Source organism: Heterodontus francisci, chromosome 2 (assembly GCF_036365525.1).
Source record: "Heterodontus francisci isolate sHetFra1 chromosome 2, sHetFra1.hap1, whole genome shotgun sequence".
NCBI lineage: Eukaryota > Metazoa > Chordata > Chondrichthyes > Heterodontiformes > Heterodontidae > Heterodontus > Heterodontus francisci.
Genome location: NC_090372.1, coordinates 11,403,361 through 11,423,333, shown reverse-complemented (window position 1 = coordinate 11,423,333; position 19,973 = coordinate 11,403,361).

Below are 19,973 nucleotides of genomic sequence, written 5' to 3'. Positions count from 1 at the left end.
AGAGTTACGAGAATGGTTCCTGGGTTGAGGGACTTCAGATATGTGGACAGATTGGAGAAGCTGAGGTTGTTATCCTTAAAGAAAAGGTTGAGAGGATATTTGAAAGAGGTGTTCAAAATCATGAGGAATCTTGGCAGAATAGATAGAGAAACTATTATAATTGGTGGAAGAGTCAAGAATAAGAGGACACAGATTTAAAATGATTGGCAACAGAATCAAAGGCAAGAAGAAGAAAAACTTTTTTACACAGCGAGCGATTAAGATCTGGAATGTACAGCCTGAGAGTGCGTTGGAGGCAGATTCAATCATGGCTTTCAAAAGGGAATTGGATAAGCGCCTGGGAAACAAATGCAGGGCTACAGGGAAAGGATGGGCCAAATGGCTTCCTCCACGCTTTAATCATTGTATGATTCTAAGACGGCTGGACCACGTACGCTGTCCTGAGTAACAACTACGATGATGTCGTGGGACTGCTGCAATGATTACTCTTCAGCAACCACAATGATATTCCATAGACATTTGTTAGAGCACCTTAGTGCTATATTTGATTGAATTCTGCCTTGATGGTGAAGTGAGCCACTTGGTCCTCTTCTTGTGTCTGTGTAACAATCATGGCAATGATGAGATTTGGAGCCAAATGGTTTGAGCAGAATCAGTATTGGTGAGTAGGTGTCACTTCATAGCACTGTTGATAACTTATTCCATCACTTTGCAGATGATATGGAGGAGGTGGATAAGGTGGTAATTGTCTGGGTTAGGATGTACTAGGCAATTTCACACCAGTGCCATAGCTGCACTGGAATGGTTTGGTTATTAGGGTGATGAGTTCTGGCATGCAGGTCTTAAGTGTTACAGCCAGGATGTTGTCAAAGCCCATAATTTGTTCTGTGTTCAGTGCATCCCACTACCTTTTAATGTCATATGGAGTAAACCAAATTGATGGAACTTTGGCATTCACTATGGTAGGGGTTATAGTTTATAATTTTACAGGCAGTGCAGGAAGAGAGAGACCTGGAGGGTCACATATACAAATCTTTGAAGGTGGTGGGACAAGTTGATAGCGCTAATAAAAAATGCATACCAGATTCTGGCTTTAGAGGCATAGAGTATAAAAGCAAGGAAGTTACATACCTTTATTAATCACCGCTTGAGCCTCAGCTGGAGTATTGTATCCAGGTCTGGGCATCACACATTAGAAAGGATGTCAAGACCTTAGAGTGGGTGCAGAGGGCAATTACTAGAATGGTACCAGAGCTGAGGGACTTCAGGTATGTGGAGACTCTACAGAAGGTTGGATTGTTCTCCTTAGAGTAGAGAAGGTTAAGGGGAGATTTAAAAGAGCCTTTCGAATTTATGAAGCGTTTAAATAAAGTAAATATGGAAAAACTGTTTTCACTGGCAGGAGGGTTGGTAATCAGATGACAAAGAATTAATATATTGCTGTAGGAGTTCCTCAGGGTTGTGTCCTAGGCCCAACCATTTTCAGATGCTTCATCAATGACTTTCCCTCCATCATAAGGTCAGAAGTGGAGATGTTCGTTGATGATTGTACAATGTTCAGTACCATTCGCAACTCCTCAGATATTGAAGCAGTGTATGTAGAAATGCAGAAAAACCTGGTCAATATCCAGGCTTGAGCTGATAAGTGAAAGTAAAATTTGCACCACACAGGTGCCAGGCAATGACCATCTCCAACAAGAGAAAATCCAACCATCTCCCCTTGACATTCAACAGCATTATCATCGCTGAATCCCCCACTATCAACATCCTGGGAGTTACCATTAACCAGAAACTGAACTGGAGCCACCATATAAATACTGTATCTGCAAGAGCAGGTCACAGACTCGGAATTCTGCAGTGAGTAACTCACCTCCTGACTGCCCAAAGCCTGTCCACTGTCTGCAAGGCACAAGTCAGGAGTGTGATAGAATGCTCTCCATTTATCTGGATCACTGAGGTTCCAACAACACTCAGGAAGCTCGTCACCATCCATGACAAAGCAGCCCACTTGATCGGCACCCCATCCATCACCTTAAACATTCATTCCCTCCACCACTTATGCGCAGTGGCAGCAGTGTGTACCATCTACAAGACACACTGCAGCAACTCACCGCACCTCCTTCGACAGCACATTCCAAACCTGTGACCTCTTCCACCTAGGAGGACAAGAGCAGTAGACACATGGGAACATCGCCACATGCATATACCATCCTGACTTGGAAATATATTACCATTCCTTTACTGTCACAGGATCAAAATCCTGGCACTCCTTCCCTAACAGTATTGTGGGTGTACCGGACCAGATGGACTGTAGCAGTTCAAGAAGGCATCTCACCACCACCCTCAAGAGCAATTAGGGATAGGCAACAAATGCTGGCCTTGCCAGCGACGCCCACATTCCATGAAAGAATAAAAATAAATAATTGGCAAACGAACCAGAGGCGGGATGAGGAGACATTGTTCTTACACAGTGAGTTATGATATTCAGGAATGTGCTGCCTGAAAGGGTGGTGGAAGAAGGTTCAGTCATACCTTTCAAAGGGGAATTGGATAAATATCTGAAAAGAAAAATATGCATGGTTATGATGGAAGAGCGGATGAGTTAGACTAATTGGATTTCTCTTTTATAAAGGGTCAGCAAAGGCATGATAAAAGACTTGCATTTGTATAGTGACTTTCACAACTTTGGAACATCCAGACGTGCATTACAGTCAACAAAGTGCTTTTGAAGTGTAATCACTGTTGTCATTGTAGGAAACGTAGCAGCCAATTTGCACACAGCAAACTCCCATGAACAGCAATGTAATAATGACCAGATAATCTGTTTTGTGATGTCGATTGAGGGATAAATATTGGCCAGAACACCGGGAATAACTCCCCTGCTCTTCTTCAAGATGGTGTTACTGAATCTTTTACGTCCACCTCAGAGAGCAAGTGGGGCCTCAGTTTAATATCTTATCTGAAAGATAGGAGTTCCGACAGTGCAGCATTCCCTCAGTGGTACGCTGAAGTTGTCAGCCTAGATTTTTGTACTCAAATCCCTGCAGTGGGACTTGAAGCTACAGCTTTCCAACTCAGAGGCAAGAGTGATACATACAAAGCCAATGGCCTCCACCTGTGCTATATGATTCTATACTAGTATTGTTCTTCCACCTCATTATTATGAACATATATAAGACTAAATCTTTCTGCTGTAATTTCTTGCTATCTGGTGATTCTTGACACAGCATACCTTCTGTGATGACAGTGATAGGGTTGCAGAGTCTGCATGGGTTACAGGTTAATATTTTGTGGTACACTATACCTGTATAATGATGAATCTGAAGACGTTAGGTTCATGTAGTTAAGTACAGACACGAAGGCCATTCAGAAAAACATCCCTTGTTTCACCAGTGTGACATTTTTCCATTTCCCCTGTAGCTTCTAAGTGAGATTACAAATTGTGTGTGAATATTGAGTTAAAGCAAGATTGTGGAGACTGCACAAATTCGATTATATAGGACCAAGGGAACTAACAGAAAGAAGCTTTCACCTCATGACTCTGGGTTACATTCAAGCCCATGTCCCAGAGTTGAAAGACAAGTGACTAACTATGGGGTGTGCATGCCTTGTTCTCTGTTCACATATTCAATAGTTGCTTAGAACCTGCAAAAATTCAATTAAAATTGCTGACCAAATTCTCCAAACACATCTCTTCCATGCATCAGCACTACTCTCTCATTCCCTCCAACACCACCAGGTCTTCTCAACAAAATACAATTAGGACCCTTCCAAGAAAAAAACATCCAGCTTATTTCCCTTCTTACTGCTTATTAGTTTGTATCCTGTGACATTTGAATCCTTTCCCATTGTGACAATTTTGCTAGACCTCTTTCACTCCATTCCCAGCTGTGACTGCATTGGCCAAGTGCCTACCTGGTAATTACCTGTACTTACAAAGTACCTCATTGGCCATAAGTACTTACTCTCCTGTATGCATAATCTACCCACTTTTTTATCGTGTTCATCTCACAATAAATGATTATTCTTCTGGCTGGTACTCATCTGACACTAGATCCCTCCTCACCATTTTTCTGATGCCCACCTGCCTATTTCTAGTTACCAACCTCTTTCCAGTTACTCATCTGGCACTACAACAACAACTTATATTTATATAACACCTGTTAACATAATAAAATGTCCCAAGGTGCTTCAAAGGAGCATTATAAAACAAAGTATGACATGGAGCCACATAAGGCGATATTAGGGCAGATGACCAAAAGCTTGGTCAAAGAGGGAGGTTTTAAGGAGTGTCTTAAAGGAGGCAAGTGAGGGACAGAAGCAGAGAGCTTTGGGGAGGGAATTCCAGAGCTTAGGACCTAGACAACTGAAGGAGTGGCCACCAATGGTAGAGCGATTAAAATCAGGGATACTCAAGAGGCCAGAATTAGATGAGCGCAGATATCTTGGAGGGTTGTGGGGCTGGAGGAGATTACAGTGGTAGGGAGGAAGGGAAGCCATGGAGGGATTTGAAAACAAGGATGAGAATTTTAAAATCAGGATGTTGCTTGACCAGGAGCCAATGTAGGTTGGTGAGAACAGGGATGAAGGTGAACGGGACTTGGTGCAAGTTAAGACACGGGCAGCAGAGTTTTGGATGACCTCATGTTTATGGAGGGTATTGGAATAGTCAAGTCTAGAGGTAACAGAGGCATGAAGAGGTTTAGCAGTAGATGAGCTGAGTCAGGGGTGAAGTCAGGCAACATTATAGAGATGGAAATAGTCAGTCTTAGTGATAGCACAAATATGAGGTCAGAAGCTCATTTCTGGGTCAAATGCGACACCAAGGTTGCAATCAGACTGGCTGAATTTCAGATGTAGTCAGGCAGAGGGACAGAGTCTCTAGCTAGGGAATGGAGTTTGGAGCAGACATCGGAATCAACCTTCCCAATATTTAATTGAAGGAAATTTCTGCTCTTCCAGTACTGGATGTTGGATAAGCAGTCTGATAGCTTAGCAACAGTGGAGGAATAGAGAGAGGTGATGGCGAGATAGAGCTGGGTGTCGCCGGCATAATTGTGAAAACTAATACTGTGCTTTCTGATGAACTCACCAAGAGGCAGTATGTAGATGAGAAACAAGAGGGGTGCCAAGGAGAAATCCTTGGGGGACACGAGAGGTCCCTTAATATGTTTGGTTTACAAAAATCTATCAAACTCAGATTAACAATTTGCGTAGCATCAACTGCCAGCTAAAGCAAATTCCAAACTTCTATCATCTTTTCTGTGTAGAAGTGTGTTTCCTAACTTCATTCTTGAAAGTCATGGCTCTAATCTTTAGACTATACCCTCTATACATAAACTCCACAACCTGCGGAAATAGTTTAACTATTGAATAGTCTCTCTCTATTCAATTGCTAGGGAAATTGAGGAACAACCAAATTATTTAGTTTTATTGCACCAAGCAACTAATTGACAAGTGAGAGACAAATTTCAAAAAGATATAAATCTGTGATGCAGCGAGGTTATATCTTGGCAATAAGCAAGAAACTGAATGGCATAATGAGGCCATTGCAGACAAGTCAAATCCAGAGCGAGAAAGAGAGGAAGTATGAGAAAGTAAGAAAAAATTATCAAATTAACTTGAGAGACAGTTGTACAATCATTACAATAGAGCTCCTGAGAGAAGCTTCAAGGTACAAAAGAAGGTTTTCAAACGGTTTATTGATCAGTGCAAAATGACTGAATCTACTGTGTGTAGCTGAGCCAGAATATCCAACTTGAAAGAGCACATGATAATGATCATAAGTCAAAAGAGGGCTATCCTTTCATAAAATATCCCATGTCAATGTGCATTCTAATTTATACTCCAAACAACTTTGACAAACTATATTCAATCTAGATTAGCTGCCTTAATCTAATCAATGCGCTATTTAAACAGCATCTTTTCCCTGTGGGATAAATTTAAACAGGCACCAATTTTGTAATATGCTTTGTGAACTGGTGTTTTGAGCAAGTTATCAAACCAATATGTGAAGCATTTATAATTGTGTGATGTACTGTTGAGTACGAAAATACATTTTACTGAATCTAAAGTAAGATGCTTGAATGCATTGTGCCAAAGATCCAGTTTAATGGACAGTCTCAGCTTGCTTTTGCATGATCTACACTTGGCGAGTTGCCAATCCCAAAGGCGAGGCAATGGGGCTACCCACAATGCGGGGAAAGGATTGTCAGGGGTTCCACCTTGGGTTGCCCTGCAGAAATTTGTACCCACTGAAGTTAGAAACAGCAGTTTTGAAGGTAATGGAGATGTCTGTAGTCATGAAATTAGTCCTCCCAGCCAGGACTCCAGAATTCATGCCATGACAGAACACAACACAAAAGGGATAAAAATGTAATATTTAACAGGGAGCAAATGTGACATTAAAGCCATTGAGCAAGGAAGCATAAAATGGGTATAAGTCAAATTAGGAGCAGGAGTAGGCCACTCAGCCCTTCGAGCCTCCTCCGCCATTCAATAAGTTCATGGCTGAACTGATTACTCCACATTTCCACCTACCCCCCCATAACCTTCCAACCCCTTGCTTATCAAGAATCTATCTACCTCTGCCTTAAAAATATTCAAAGACTTGTAAGGGTAGACTTCACAAATATGTGAATATTGGGAAGTCTGAATTTTCTGTACAGGCTCCAGATATAGAATCATATAACAGAGAAGGAGGCCATTCAGCCCATCATACCTGTGCCAGCACTTTGCTCAAACTATCCAATTAATCCCGCTCCCCTGCTCTTTCCCCATTGTCTTCTCTGTCTTGAATATACTCAACGACGGAGCATCCACAGTTCTCTGGGGTAGAGAATTCCAAAGATTCACATCCCTCTGAGTGAATAAATTTCTCCTCATCTCATTCCTAAATGGCCCATCCGGAGACTATCACCCCTCGTTTTAGACTCTTCAGCCTGGGGAAACAGCCTCTCAGCATCTACCCTGTCAAGCCCCTTAATAATTTTGTATGTTTCAGTGAGATCACCTTTCATTCTTCTAAAATCTAGGGAATATAATATTGACACTATTGTAATGCAGACAAATGCCTCAACTGATTTGCACACATCAGGGTGCCACTAACAGCAATGCAATTAATCTATCTTTGGTGTTGTTGCTGTGAGATTACTGTTTCACATCCATCTCATTCTACTGCTCCTCACAAATCCCATACCTAGACTGTTAGCTCCCCTTTCCTGACACAGAAGCTCACACTTTCAGGAGACAGATGAAATGCAGAAGGACAGGGTAGATGCACACAGCTTGCAAGTCCTGGTTTAGATCATAAATAACCTTATAAACCCTTTCATTTTGGCAAACAGTGAAATGAATCTCACAGTCTCTCCTCCATTATTCATTAACGTAGATACCTTTAATTAACCTGAGGTTTCCAGGCTGGCATATGTGGCTCAGGGTATGCTAAAGGTAGGACTTCATTAGTCATTCTCCATATATACGATCAATAACCCAATCTGCATTATAAACCTGCCTGTCAGAACACATTAGGTGCACATTGAGATTAAATCCATTGATCTTCACCCCAGACTGTGTGAGTGCAAAATTCGGATCCATAACACCCTGGAGATAACAAAGAGGTGCTCACTAAACTGCCATCTCTTACAACGCGACCTGGATTTGTACACCAAGGTGGGTTGGCCCTGCAGTGACTGTGTAGGTCACTGTCACCTTAACTTTTTACGTGTTCGGGTTCTTCCAGGCTTCAGCGGGAGACATCTCCAAGATTTCCAGTACATTGCCCATTGGAGCGTCCGGGAGGTCACAGAGGCCTCTAGTCCAGACAAGGACAGTATGTCATCTTCTTGCTCAGGAAGGACAAACAGGATGAGAGTCATAGAGTCACAGTCATAGAGTTAGACAGCACAGAAACAGGCCCTTTGGCCCATCGTGTCCATGCTGGCCATCAAGCACCTATTACAATCCCATTTTCCAGCACTTGGCCCGTAGCCTGTTTCAAGTGCTCATCTAAATACTTCTTAAATGTTGTGAGGCTTCCTGCCTCTACCACACCTTCAGGCAGTGTGTTCCAGATTCCAACCACCCACCGGGTGAAAAAAAGGTTTTCTCAAATCCCCTCTAAATCTCCTGCCCCTTACCTTAAATCTATGCCCCCCTGGTTATTGACACCTCCGCTAAGGGAAAAAGATTCTTCCTATCTACCCTATCTATGCCCTTCATAAATTTGTATACCTCAGTCATGTCTCCCCTCAGCCTTCTCTGCTCTAAGGAAAACAACCCTAGCCTATCCAGTCTCTCTTCATAGCTGAAATGCTCCAGCCCAGGCAACATCCTGGTGAATCTTCTCTGTACCCTCTCCAGTGCAATCACATCCTTCCTATAGTGTGGCGACCAGAACTGTACACAGTACTCCAGCTGTGGCCTAACTAGCGTTTTATACAGCTCCATCATAATCTCCCTGCTCTTATATTCTATGCCTCAGCTAATAAAGCCAAGTATCCCATATGCCTTCCTAACCACCTTATCTACCTGTGCTGCTGCCTTTAGTGATCTATGGACAAGTACACCAAGGTCCCTCTGACCCTTCGTACTTCCTAGGGACCTACCACCCATTGTATATTCCCTTGCCTTGTTAGTCCTCCCAAAATGCATCACCTCACACTTCTCAGGATTAAATTCCATTTGCCACTGTTCTGCCCATCTGGCCAACCCATCTATATCGTCCTGTAATCCAAGGCTTTCCTCCTCACTATTTACCACACCACCAATTTTTCGTGTCATCTACAAACTTACTGATCATGTGGTGAAAGGACATAATAAAAACAAAAAGTGCTGGAAGAACTCTGCAGGTCTGGCAGCATCTATGGAGAGAGGAGCAGAGTTAATGTTTCAGGTCAGTGACCTTTCATCAGGATGAAAGGGCACATGGCTTTGCCAGGTTACCAGGATTTCCAATGGTGCAGGGTGGCATCGACTGCAGGCATGTGGTTCTCCCCCTTGACAATGGGGAGAGGTGCAGGAACCACAAGAAGTTCTATTCCATAAATGTACAGTTGGTATGCGACCATGTCAGGAATGGCATTGTCTCCTATCCTGGCAGCAGCCACAATGCATTCATCTGGCGCCAGTCAGCCCTAGCCACGATCTTCTAGTCTCCTAGAGGAATCAGAGACTGGCTGCTTGGGGACAAGGCCTCTACACATGGCTGATGACGCCCTCCACCATTTCAACACACAAGGAGAGTGTGCGTACAATGAAAGGCAGGGAACCACATGGAACATCGTCGAGTAGGCAATCAACCAGTTGAAACAACGGTTACGCTGCTTAGAAGACTCAGCGAGCCCTCTCCCTGGCCTGGTGTACCATATTCCTTGTTCAGATTTGCACCAATATCAATCTGTAACAGCCTTCTGTTATTCATTACAGCTTCCCTTTAAGAGGGACAGTCTGCCTTTAAGAGCTGGAGGCTCGCTGGAACACATGCTAGCCTCACATACTCCTGAACCCCCCTGTTGAACATGCAGTCAGCCAGAAGCCCAGGTCATGCTTGATGCAAGTTCCAATCATTTAAATGAGGCGGTGTCACAAAATGTGCACGCTTCCTAACTCCATGGCATTGGGTACGGGCAGGATACAAATTATAACCCCCCCCCACATCCAAAAAGGAAAGAAAGGTTAGAAATTAGAGAGGTTTTTTTTTGCAGGGCAAGGCAATGACAGCAGATTAGAAAAGGAGTGGGGATAACATACCTGACAATATAGTTCATTCATTACAGCCCATTCAGCGCCCTTGTCAAAACTGAATTTCACCTCCAATTTACCAGGATGGTTCCAGGGATGAGGGATTTTCACTACAAGGTTAGATTGCAGAAGCTGGGGTTGTTCTCCTTGGAGTAAAGGGATTGAGGGGAGACTTGATAGAGGTGTACACAATTATGGCAGGTTTAGACAAGGTAGGCAAAGAAAAGCTGCTCCCATTAGCTGATGGTACAAAGACCACAGGACACTGATATAAGTTTTTGGGCAAGAGATACAGAGGGGATGTGAAGAACAACTTTTTTTGCACAGTGAATAATGACCTGCAACTCGCTGCCTGTGAGGGTGGTGGAAGTGGAGACGATCAATGATTTCAAAAGGAAATTGGATGGGCACTTGAGGGAAATAAGCTTGTAGGTCTATGGGGATAGAGTGGGAAAATGGGACTGACTGGATTGCTCTACAGAGAGCCGGCATGGAGTCGATGGGCTGAATGGCATCCTTCTGTGCCGTAAGACCAGGTGAAGGTGGAGAGGGAACCCTAGACCCCTTTCTCACCTGGTCGTAACAGATGACACGCATAGTCCTCTGCCAGGGACAACTCAAAGCCCTAAGGTAATGGATGAGAGGTGTCGGGGACAGGGCTGTGAACCTGGAAGTCTCTAATCACAAATCTGCATGTAGCCAGCGGATGAGCTCTCGGATATGGGACGGGAGTAGCTCTCGGAAGCAGCATTCATGACTGTGCAGTCCCTTTTAGGGTCCCCTCTGCTCACTTCACTTGAGGAAGGGGCTAGAAAAGGTGCCTCAAACAGAAGCTGTCGCAAACTGTTCTGACTGGGGTACCGCACCCAGTGGGACCACCCATCCCTGCGGTCAAAAAAACACACAAGCAAAAAAATGCATGAATTTCTGGACCTGGGATGTGAGCATCCTTATGGACAATCAAAACAGTAAATGCCCCCGAAAGGAGAACTGCCATCTTCATTTGCCGATTTTGTCTGTGAAAATAACAATCCTTCTACCTAGATTGTACAAATTCTTGGAATGTCTAAATATCAGGTGATAGAGTGCACTCTGCTGGCCATCTAACTGGCAGTACATTTCAATGACGTTTCAGTCTTCTTAAAGAAAATCACTAATGCAGTAACTTGGATATTTGGAATTAAATGTGCAACGATGTCAAGACTTATTTTAAAAATCAGCACTGAATTTATTCGAGAAAAACATTTCATGTCGGGATGATGTCAAACAGGAGTTTGCACCAGTTTGGCAATTTTCTAAAAAGGTATCACTAGCCCAACACTCCCACTATCAGAATATTTATAAAATATATTACTTGTTCCAACCAGAATGCTTTGATGTGGAGCACTACACAGTGTGGGAGGGAGGGAGGGGTAAGAGAAAGAGAAAGAATGGCAAAATAGAATGAGAAGCTCTGAATTCCTATAGAAATTTATTATATTTCTTAAAATATTCAGAATGGGGGGAAAAGGAGCTGGAAAGCTTTCCAATACAAGTTATGAAAAATCTATTGCTCAAAAGTTCAGGGTTCTCTTTTTAAAAAACCTCTGGATCAGTAAGGATGTGATTGCACTGGAGAGGGTGCAGAGGAGATTCACCAGGATGTTGCCTGGGCTGGAGCATTTCAGCAATGAAGAGAGACTGGAAAGGCTAGGGTTGTTTTCCTTAGAGCAGAGAAGGCTGAGGGGGGACCTGATTGAGGTGTACAAGATTATGAGGGGCACTGATAGGTTAGATAGGAAGAAACATTTTCCCTTAGCAGAGGGGTCAATAACCAGGGGGGCATAGATTTAAGGTAAGGGGCAGGAGGTTTAGAGGGGATTTGAGGAAACATTTTTTCACCCAGAGGGTGATTGGAATCTAGAACACACTGCCTGAAGGGGTGGTCAAGGCAGGAACCCTCAATATTTAAGAAGTATTTAGATGAGTTGAATGAATATGACTATGCAGTCATATTCAGCTGGCCTCAGACACCGGAAACATCAGAGGAATGTATGATGGCATTAAGAGAGTTTTTGGGCCAACCATCAAGAAGATCGCCCCCCTCAAATCTAAATCAGGGGATATAATCACTGACCAACACAAACAAATGGACCGCTGGGTTGAGTACTACCTAGAACTGTACTCCAGGGAGAATGCTGTCACTGAGACCGCCCTCAATGCAGCCCAGTCTCTACCAGTCATGGATGAGCTGGACATACAGCCAACAAAATCGGAACTCAGTGATGCCATTGATTCTCTAGCCAGCGGAAAAGCCCCTGGAAAGGACAGCATTATCCCTGAAATAATCAAGAGTGCCAAGCCTGCTATACTCTCAGCACTACATGAACTGCTATGCCTGTGCTGGGACGAGGGAGCAGTACCTCAGGACATGCGCGATGCCGATATCATCACCCTCTATAAAAATAAAGGTGACCGCGGTGACTGCAACAACTACCGTGGAATCTCCATGCTCAGCATAGTGGGGAAAGTCTTTGCTCGAGTCGCTCTAAACAGGCTCCAGAAGCTGGCCGGGCGCGTCTACCCTGAGGCACAGTGTGGCTTTCGTGCAGAGAGATCGACCGTTTACATGCTGTTCTCCCTTCGTCAGATACAGGAGAAATGCTGCGAACAACAGATGCCCCTCTACATTGCTTTCATTGATCTCACCAAAGCCTTTGACCTCGTCAGCAGACGTGGTCTCTTCAGACTACTAGAAAAGATTGGATGCCCACCAAAGCTATTAGGTATCATCACCTCATTCCATGACAATATGAAAGGCACAATTCAACATGGCGGCACCTCATCAGACCCCTTTCCTATCCTGAGTGGCGTGAAACAGGGCTGTGTTGTCGCACCCACACTTTTTGGGATTTTCTTCTCCCTGCTGCTTTCACATGCATTCAAGTCTTCAGAAGAAGGAATTTTCCTCCACACAAGATCAGGTGGCAGGTTGTTCAACACTGCCCATCTAAGAGTGAAGTCCAAAGTATGGAAAGTCCTCATCAGGGAACTCCTCTTTGCTGACGATGCTGCTTTAACATCTCACACTGAAGAGTGTCTGCAGAGTCTCATCGACAGGTTTGCGGCTGCCTGCAATGAATTTGGCCTAACCATCAGCCTCAAGAAAATAAACATCATGGGGCAGGACGTCAGAAATGCTCCATCCATCAATATTGGCGACCACGCTCTGGAAGTGGTTCAAGAGTTCACCTACCTAGGCTCAACTATCACCAGTAATCTGTCTCTAGATGCAGAAATCAACAAGCGCATGGGAAAGACTTCCACTGCTATGTCCAAACTGGCCAAGAGAGTGTGGGAAAATGGCACACTGACACGGAACAAAAAAGTTAGAGTGTTTCAAGCCTGCGTCCTCAGTACCTTGCTCTATGGCAGCGCGGCCTGGACATCTCAACTCATTCCATCTTCGCTGCCTCCGGAGAATCCTTGGCATCAGGTGGCAGGACCGTATCTCCAACACAGAAGTCCTCGAGGCGGCCAACATCTCCAGCTTATACACACTACTGAGTCAGCGGCGCTTGAGATGGCTTGGCCATGTGAGCCACATGGAAGATGGCAGGATCCCCAAGGACACATTGTACAGCCAGCTCACCACTGGTATCAGACCCACCGGCCGTCCATGTCTCCGCTTTAAAGACGTCTGCAAACGCGACATGAAGTCCTGTGACATTGATCACAAGTCGTGGGAGTCAGTTGCCAGCCATCGCCAGAGCTGGCGGGCAGCCATAAAGGCGGGGCTAAAGTGTGGTGAGTCAAAGAGACTTAGCAGTTGGCAGGAAAAAAGACAAAAGCGCAAGGGGAGAGCCAACTGTGTAACAGCCCCGACAAACAAATTTTTCTGCAGCACCTGTGGAAGAGCCTGTCACTCTAGAATTGGCCTTTATAGCCACTCCAGGCGCTGCTCCACACACCACTGACCACCTCCAGGCGCTTACCCATTGTCTATCGAGTTAAGGAGGCCAAAGAACAAGAACATTTAGATGAGCACTTGAAACGCCGTAGCATTCAAGACTACAGTCAAGTGCTGAAAAATGGGATTAGAATAGTTAGGTGCTTGATGGCCAGCACAGACACAATGGGCTGAAGGGCCTGTTTCTCTGCTGTATAACTCTATGATTCTATGACTATTTATAGCTGTAGCATTTAATTCTTGCTACTAGGTGGCACAAGGGAGCATTCAGCAGCTTGAAACTACTGCAATGTATTTCTCCATGGAAAGGTGTTACAATAACACCCCATGGCCATAATTATTACCACAACAGTAGTCGATCTTGAAATGAAATATTCCCCTTGTGGAGAATTCAAAAGAATGGGGTTATTTCGGCCAAAAGGTGAAAACAAGTGATATGGTGCAGTGCTAATAAGAAATGCCTGTTTTAAAATGTGGATTTAGTACACAATTTTCCAGCTAATGAATGGTTATCATGGTGCCTGCAAACACTGAAACTGACAACTGCAGGTTCAGTGCTTGAGCACTGGTTAGATGCAATTTGATTCTGTATATGTAGCCTTTACTCACCCATTTCCACTGAATGGTGCGCAGTGGGCTGACAGACACACAGCTGCAGGTTTCAGGATAGCTCAGGGACCAAGGGGGCAGGCACACAGGTTCTTGCATGCAGCACTGGAGGTCCTGGTGGAGGCGGTCAGGAGGAGGAGGGATGTCCTATACCCGCAGGAGGGAAGGAGTACATCTCACCCTCCTGTCCCCCTTTCCTGCAGCAGCTGATACTCTTTTGCCTGGCCTCAGGCTTTCCCATTCTTCCTGAAGACCAAGTGGAACCCCAGCAAGATTCTAATGACCAAGCAGTCCCTCTCTCCTGGTGACTCCTAAAAGTTGTCCAATTAGGTAGAATAGCCTATTCTTTTAGAAGATCTCAAAGAATTTCCAGAGTAAATAGTGTTGAAGTATTGACAAAATGTCCTAGAAAGTCTCCCAATGTGTTTCCAAAGTCCTCTTCAAACCTCAAGCACAGTGAACAGTTAAAGGTGATATATCTTTAAGTACTGCTCAAAATCCTCTGCAATGATAACTTTACTCCCAATCAGCTGTTAGGAGAGGGCGTTATTTCAAGTGCTAACCACCAAAATAGCATGCAGCCTTCTTAATGAGCACTAGCAGACAATATAACTGGCAAAACGCCCCTTAACAATCCTCCAGACACTCCTAGTGTGCGCTTCAACTCCTTTACCAAGTTAGCGTCTTGCACTAAACACGTTATAACTTAAAATCCCATCATGGCCCCTAGGAGACTCTATCAACAAAATGATACAGGGAAGATTGCCCAATTGAGTTTAAAACATGACAAAAGAAATTATGAAAATATAAGAAAATGGACAAGAAAAAGAACAAGTTCAGCCATTCGGACAGCAACAAGAATATCAGCAAAACACTTGCGACAGCCTGGTTTGGTGGCTGAAGACGTTCATAACCTCTAACGTTTACCATTTACTGCCCTGGAAGGGATTGTAAAAGACACACTTTAATAACCATTCACCTTGTAGGGTCCAACACGGCTACTCAACCCTCTCCCCCCCTTGGTGTGGGAGATACAACAATCACATTACCCGTCAGCTAGGCCCCCAGCTGGGTGGGCCGCATTAAAACTTAACATTGAGGGTGGGAAAATCCAGTCACAGTCCCGTCATCCAGTCTTGGCCGACTAATTTACAACTTGGACAGGTGAATCTCCAAGTTCCTCTGGGTGGTCAAAAGTACATGTCAAACACTTCCAGCTCCCACAAGAGGAACAAACACTCAGTCTCCCAAATCCCTAGCACTATTAATAACCAACTAGACCTGAAGTGTTTGAGTCCCTAGCCCCTAATATAACTCATGGCTGGCAATAGAAGCTAGGACCATTGTCACAACAACCTCTCTGCCTGTGCTTAGTTTTACGCCTCCCTAGCAATTCCACTGGATCCACTAGTCCTCTCTCCAATATGACACCAGGGGTGCTCCTAGGATGCAGAACCTGGCTACTTATAAATGAAGTATATAAGTAGCCTGATATATCGATACATTCCTTCTGTAACATCACACAATTGGGATGCATACACACTTCAAAAACCATGTATAGGAAAGCACATTAAATGTATGTAATTATACACCAAAATATTCAAAAACTTCATAAAAATGTACTTGAACATTAATTGCATAATGGCTTCATAAGATATGTGAATGTGCCTGTGTGTATAATAGCTGGTTCAGCCAGAGGCATGGCTGGGAAGGGGATGGGGGAGGGATGGAATTGGTGGCAAGAATGCAGAGTGGGGAGCAGGGGCCAAAAATGGCTGCATTCTTCCCCATATTTAACTGGAGGAAATTAAGACTCATCGAAGACTGGATTATTGGACAAGTCGCCAGGCAATATAGAAGGAGGGTTGGCAGATGGCAGAGAAAAACATTTGGGCACTGTCAGCATATATGTGGAAGATGACCTCAGGTCTACCGATGATGTTGTCAAGGGGTAGATGTAGACTGGGGAAGAGGATGGGCCCTTAGGGGTCTTTGGAACGAAGAGTGCAGAGGTAGAAAAAGAAGCAATTTCTGGAGATTCTCTGGCTACAATTGAATAACAAAAGTGTAACCCAGTCTGGGCATTTCTACTGACTTGGACACTGAAGGAAAAGCATTGGAGGAGAGTGGTGTGGTCAACCCTCTCAAAGATTTCAGAGAGGTCAAGAAAGAAAAAGAAGGGATAGTACGCTTTCTTACCATCATACAGGATGTCATTTGTGACTTTAGCTAGGTCTGGCTCAGTACTGTGGCAAAATCAAAACACAATTGGAGAGATTCAAATATGGAATTGCAGGAAAGATTGCCAAAGATTTGTGAGGTGACAACACATTCAGTAACTTAGAAGAGAAAAGGGATACTGGAGTAGTAGTTTGCCAGGAGACAGGGTCGAGGATTAATTTTTTTTTTAAAGAGGGATGATGACGGCCGTTTTGAAAATGAGAGGGACGGTACCCAAGGAGTTAGATATAGTTCTTAGGGCTAATGGGATCAGGGATACGGGGAGAAAGCTGGAACAGGTTACTGAGCTTGGATGATCAGCCATGATCGTTTTGAATGGCGGAGCAGGTTCAAAAGGCCGAATGGCCTACTGCTGCTCCTATTTTTCTATGAGATGGAACCATTACAGCATGGAGGCCAGGAAGGGAAGTTGGGTGGTCAGCAATTTAATAGGAATGGAATCAAGTGAGGAGGAGATAGGTCTCACAAACAATATAACTTCAGAGGGGACATAGAAGAGAAACTAGAAGCCAGGGTTTCACACTTATGACATGGGGATGAGAGAGGGGTCGGGGGTGGGTGTTGAAAGCAGCCGAGGCAGATGACTGGATCTTAATCATAGTCACAAAGAAGTCGTGCAATCCTCAAACTTGTTGAAGGCGAGGGTAAATGAGTTGAGGAGAAGAGTTTCAGGAGATGGCACATAATGCAGAAAAGTCATTGGGGGTTATCTCTGCTCTCCAGGATGATCCGGGAGTATTGTGCATTTTTGGTAGAGGAGATTGCAGCCTGATGGTGCTCGTCATGGTCCAACCCAATCTGGTCATTGATGACTAAACTACTTCTGTGGTTTGGTGGTTGGGGGATGGGGTGGGGTGGGGGCAGGAGAAGAGGGGGGGGTTGAGGGGCAGACTGAGAAGCAGCGGAAGTGTCGGATGTGGATGGTGAGGGCTACAAAGATTCAGAGCTGGCCTGCAACAGAAGGCAGGCGAGATGGCAAGATCGAGGAAGTGGCTGAGTATGGGTAGGAAAGTTTATATGGAGTAATTGAAATACCATTTGACTTATTTAAGTACTAAATCAGAGGCCATAATAATCTACTGTTTTATGCTACATAATGTACAATGTATTTTTTGACTGACTGAAACAAAGAAATCCCCTAGTATATATCAATCCCTATTGTATTTATGCACCATAAAAATAAATTCACAAATAAAATATGTACAAACTCCTGCAGCATTGCTTAGAGAGAAAATCAATGATTGTTGTGTTCTTGCTTTTCCACTTCTTACATTAATCCTTCCTGTCCCTTTCTCCGTTTTTGTTTCTATTAGTTTATTCTCACTTATAATTTTGTATGGTTGTCACATTCTGTTCCTATTTTACAGAGAGAAGAGAGAGAGAAAAGAGAGGAGAGAGAGAAGAGAGAGAGAGAGATATACAGCACCAAAACAGGCCCTTCAGCCCAACGAGTCCACGCTGACCATCAACCACCCATTTATACTAATCCTATATTAACCCCATTTCCCTCTCACATCCTCACCTTCCCTCAAATGTTAGTGTCGGGAGTGGTCCCTGTTCACCCCTCAGTCCTGTGCTCGCTCCCGTACATTGTTTCCCAGTCTCACATTCGCATTGCCTTGATTTTAAAATTTTCATCCTGGTTTTCAAATCCCTCCACAGACATCAGCCCTCCATGGACTAGATTTTAAGAGCCCACCGCCGATCTTGGCGGCAAGCTTATAAAATGACATCCCGCCCGCGCGCCAAAGATCTGCCGCAATCTTAAGCGTGGCGGCTCATTTAAATAGCCGGGGCAGCCCAACACCCACCCCCAATCATGTGGAGGGGATTGGCTGTCCGTCCCTGGCAGTGACGTCAGCTGTCTATGCGCCCAAATTAAATTTTTTTTTTTAAGTCCTACCCACCGAAATGAAATACATTTCTAACACCCCTTTCCCACCCCCGCCCCAATAACAATTACAGTAGCCAACTGCCCTCCCCTCACAAAATACTTACCTTTTACATCTGACCTTTCTTCCCCAAACTGCACAAAGTTCAAGGTTCAACCCTTCCCACCATCCCTATGCCCATTACATGCATTTGACCAGTCTCCTTCCACTATACTGACAAACTTAACTCCTCCCCATCCCCCCTCCCCACCAGTGTGACGCCTTGTTTCCCCAGACGGGGATCTGAAGGTGCAGGAGCGCCAGCCACTGGGCCGAAGATCATGGCAGGCCCTCAAGATTTCAGTACGTATATTTCAATTTATTAATTTGAAGATTGACATTGTGGTCCCGTCGCCCAGCGGCCGGGGGCCACCTCGGAGCCTCACTGCTGCCAGGGGGATTGGGCCGGGCCCTCATTGTGTCGAGGTCATTGGCAGGCCTCACCTGGAGCCATCTTCAGGCCCCACTGCCATGGAACCTAGCACCTGGGGGAGAACAAAGTCCAACCCCCTATCTCTGTAATCTCCTCCAGCCCCACAACCCTTCATGATATCTGTGTTTTGCCAATTCTGGCCTCTCAAGCACCCCGTATTTTAATCATTCCAGCACTGGCAGCCATGCCTTCAGCTGTCAACACCCAAAGCTTTGGAATTCCCTCAACGTCTCTCCCTCTCTACCCTCCTTTATGATGCTCCTTATAACCTACCTCTTTGACCAGGCTTTTGGTCATCTGCCCTAATAGCTCGTTATGTGGCTTAGTGTCAAATTTTGATCCACAGTGCTCCTGTGAAGCATACTGGGACATTTTATTACATTAATGGCACTATATAAATGTTTTGTCTCACTGTGTATGCAAGTTTTTTTTTTACTTTTTACTGCATGTGTCCCAGTGTCGCTGGATGGTTCGAAACTTGACTCTTTACTAATGTATTTCTACGTTCCTACCTTCTTCACAAGACAGGCAAGGCAAAAAGATGGCTGCCAAACATATGGGTCAGAGGTGGGTGTGCGATGAGATGTGAACAAGCTATCCAGCAGCTGGTACAACATATATGAGTGAAACAGAATGGTGTGGTTGGGCAGAGAGAGGTAAGGAGTGGCAGAGCTGCGGCCTGGAATTGCTGCATGGATGGAGATGGTGAAGGTTGTGTGGGGACTGCTAGTACGCAGCTTCGGGGGAAGGGGCAGGGTAGCTGGTGCCTGAAATACTAAAAGTCGTTATGCAAATGTTTCCTTCATTCAAAAAACACTCACTCACTCATAAGACAATCAACAGAACAATTGAATTTTCCTCCCGAAGATTCTCAAATGGTTATATAATTGAGTCTTCACCCACTTTGGGGATGGGGTGGGGGGGGGAAAAGAGAATGACAGCCCCAAAAGCATACAAAGGGGTCAGGAATGACAGCATGCGTGCAGGAGCATTGCCCAAGATCTGGGCCTGGACCCTCTCATTTCTTGTTGGGAGGCATCAGTAAAAGGGTGGAGAGGAGACAAGAAAA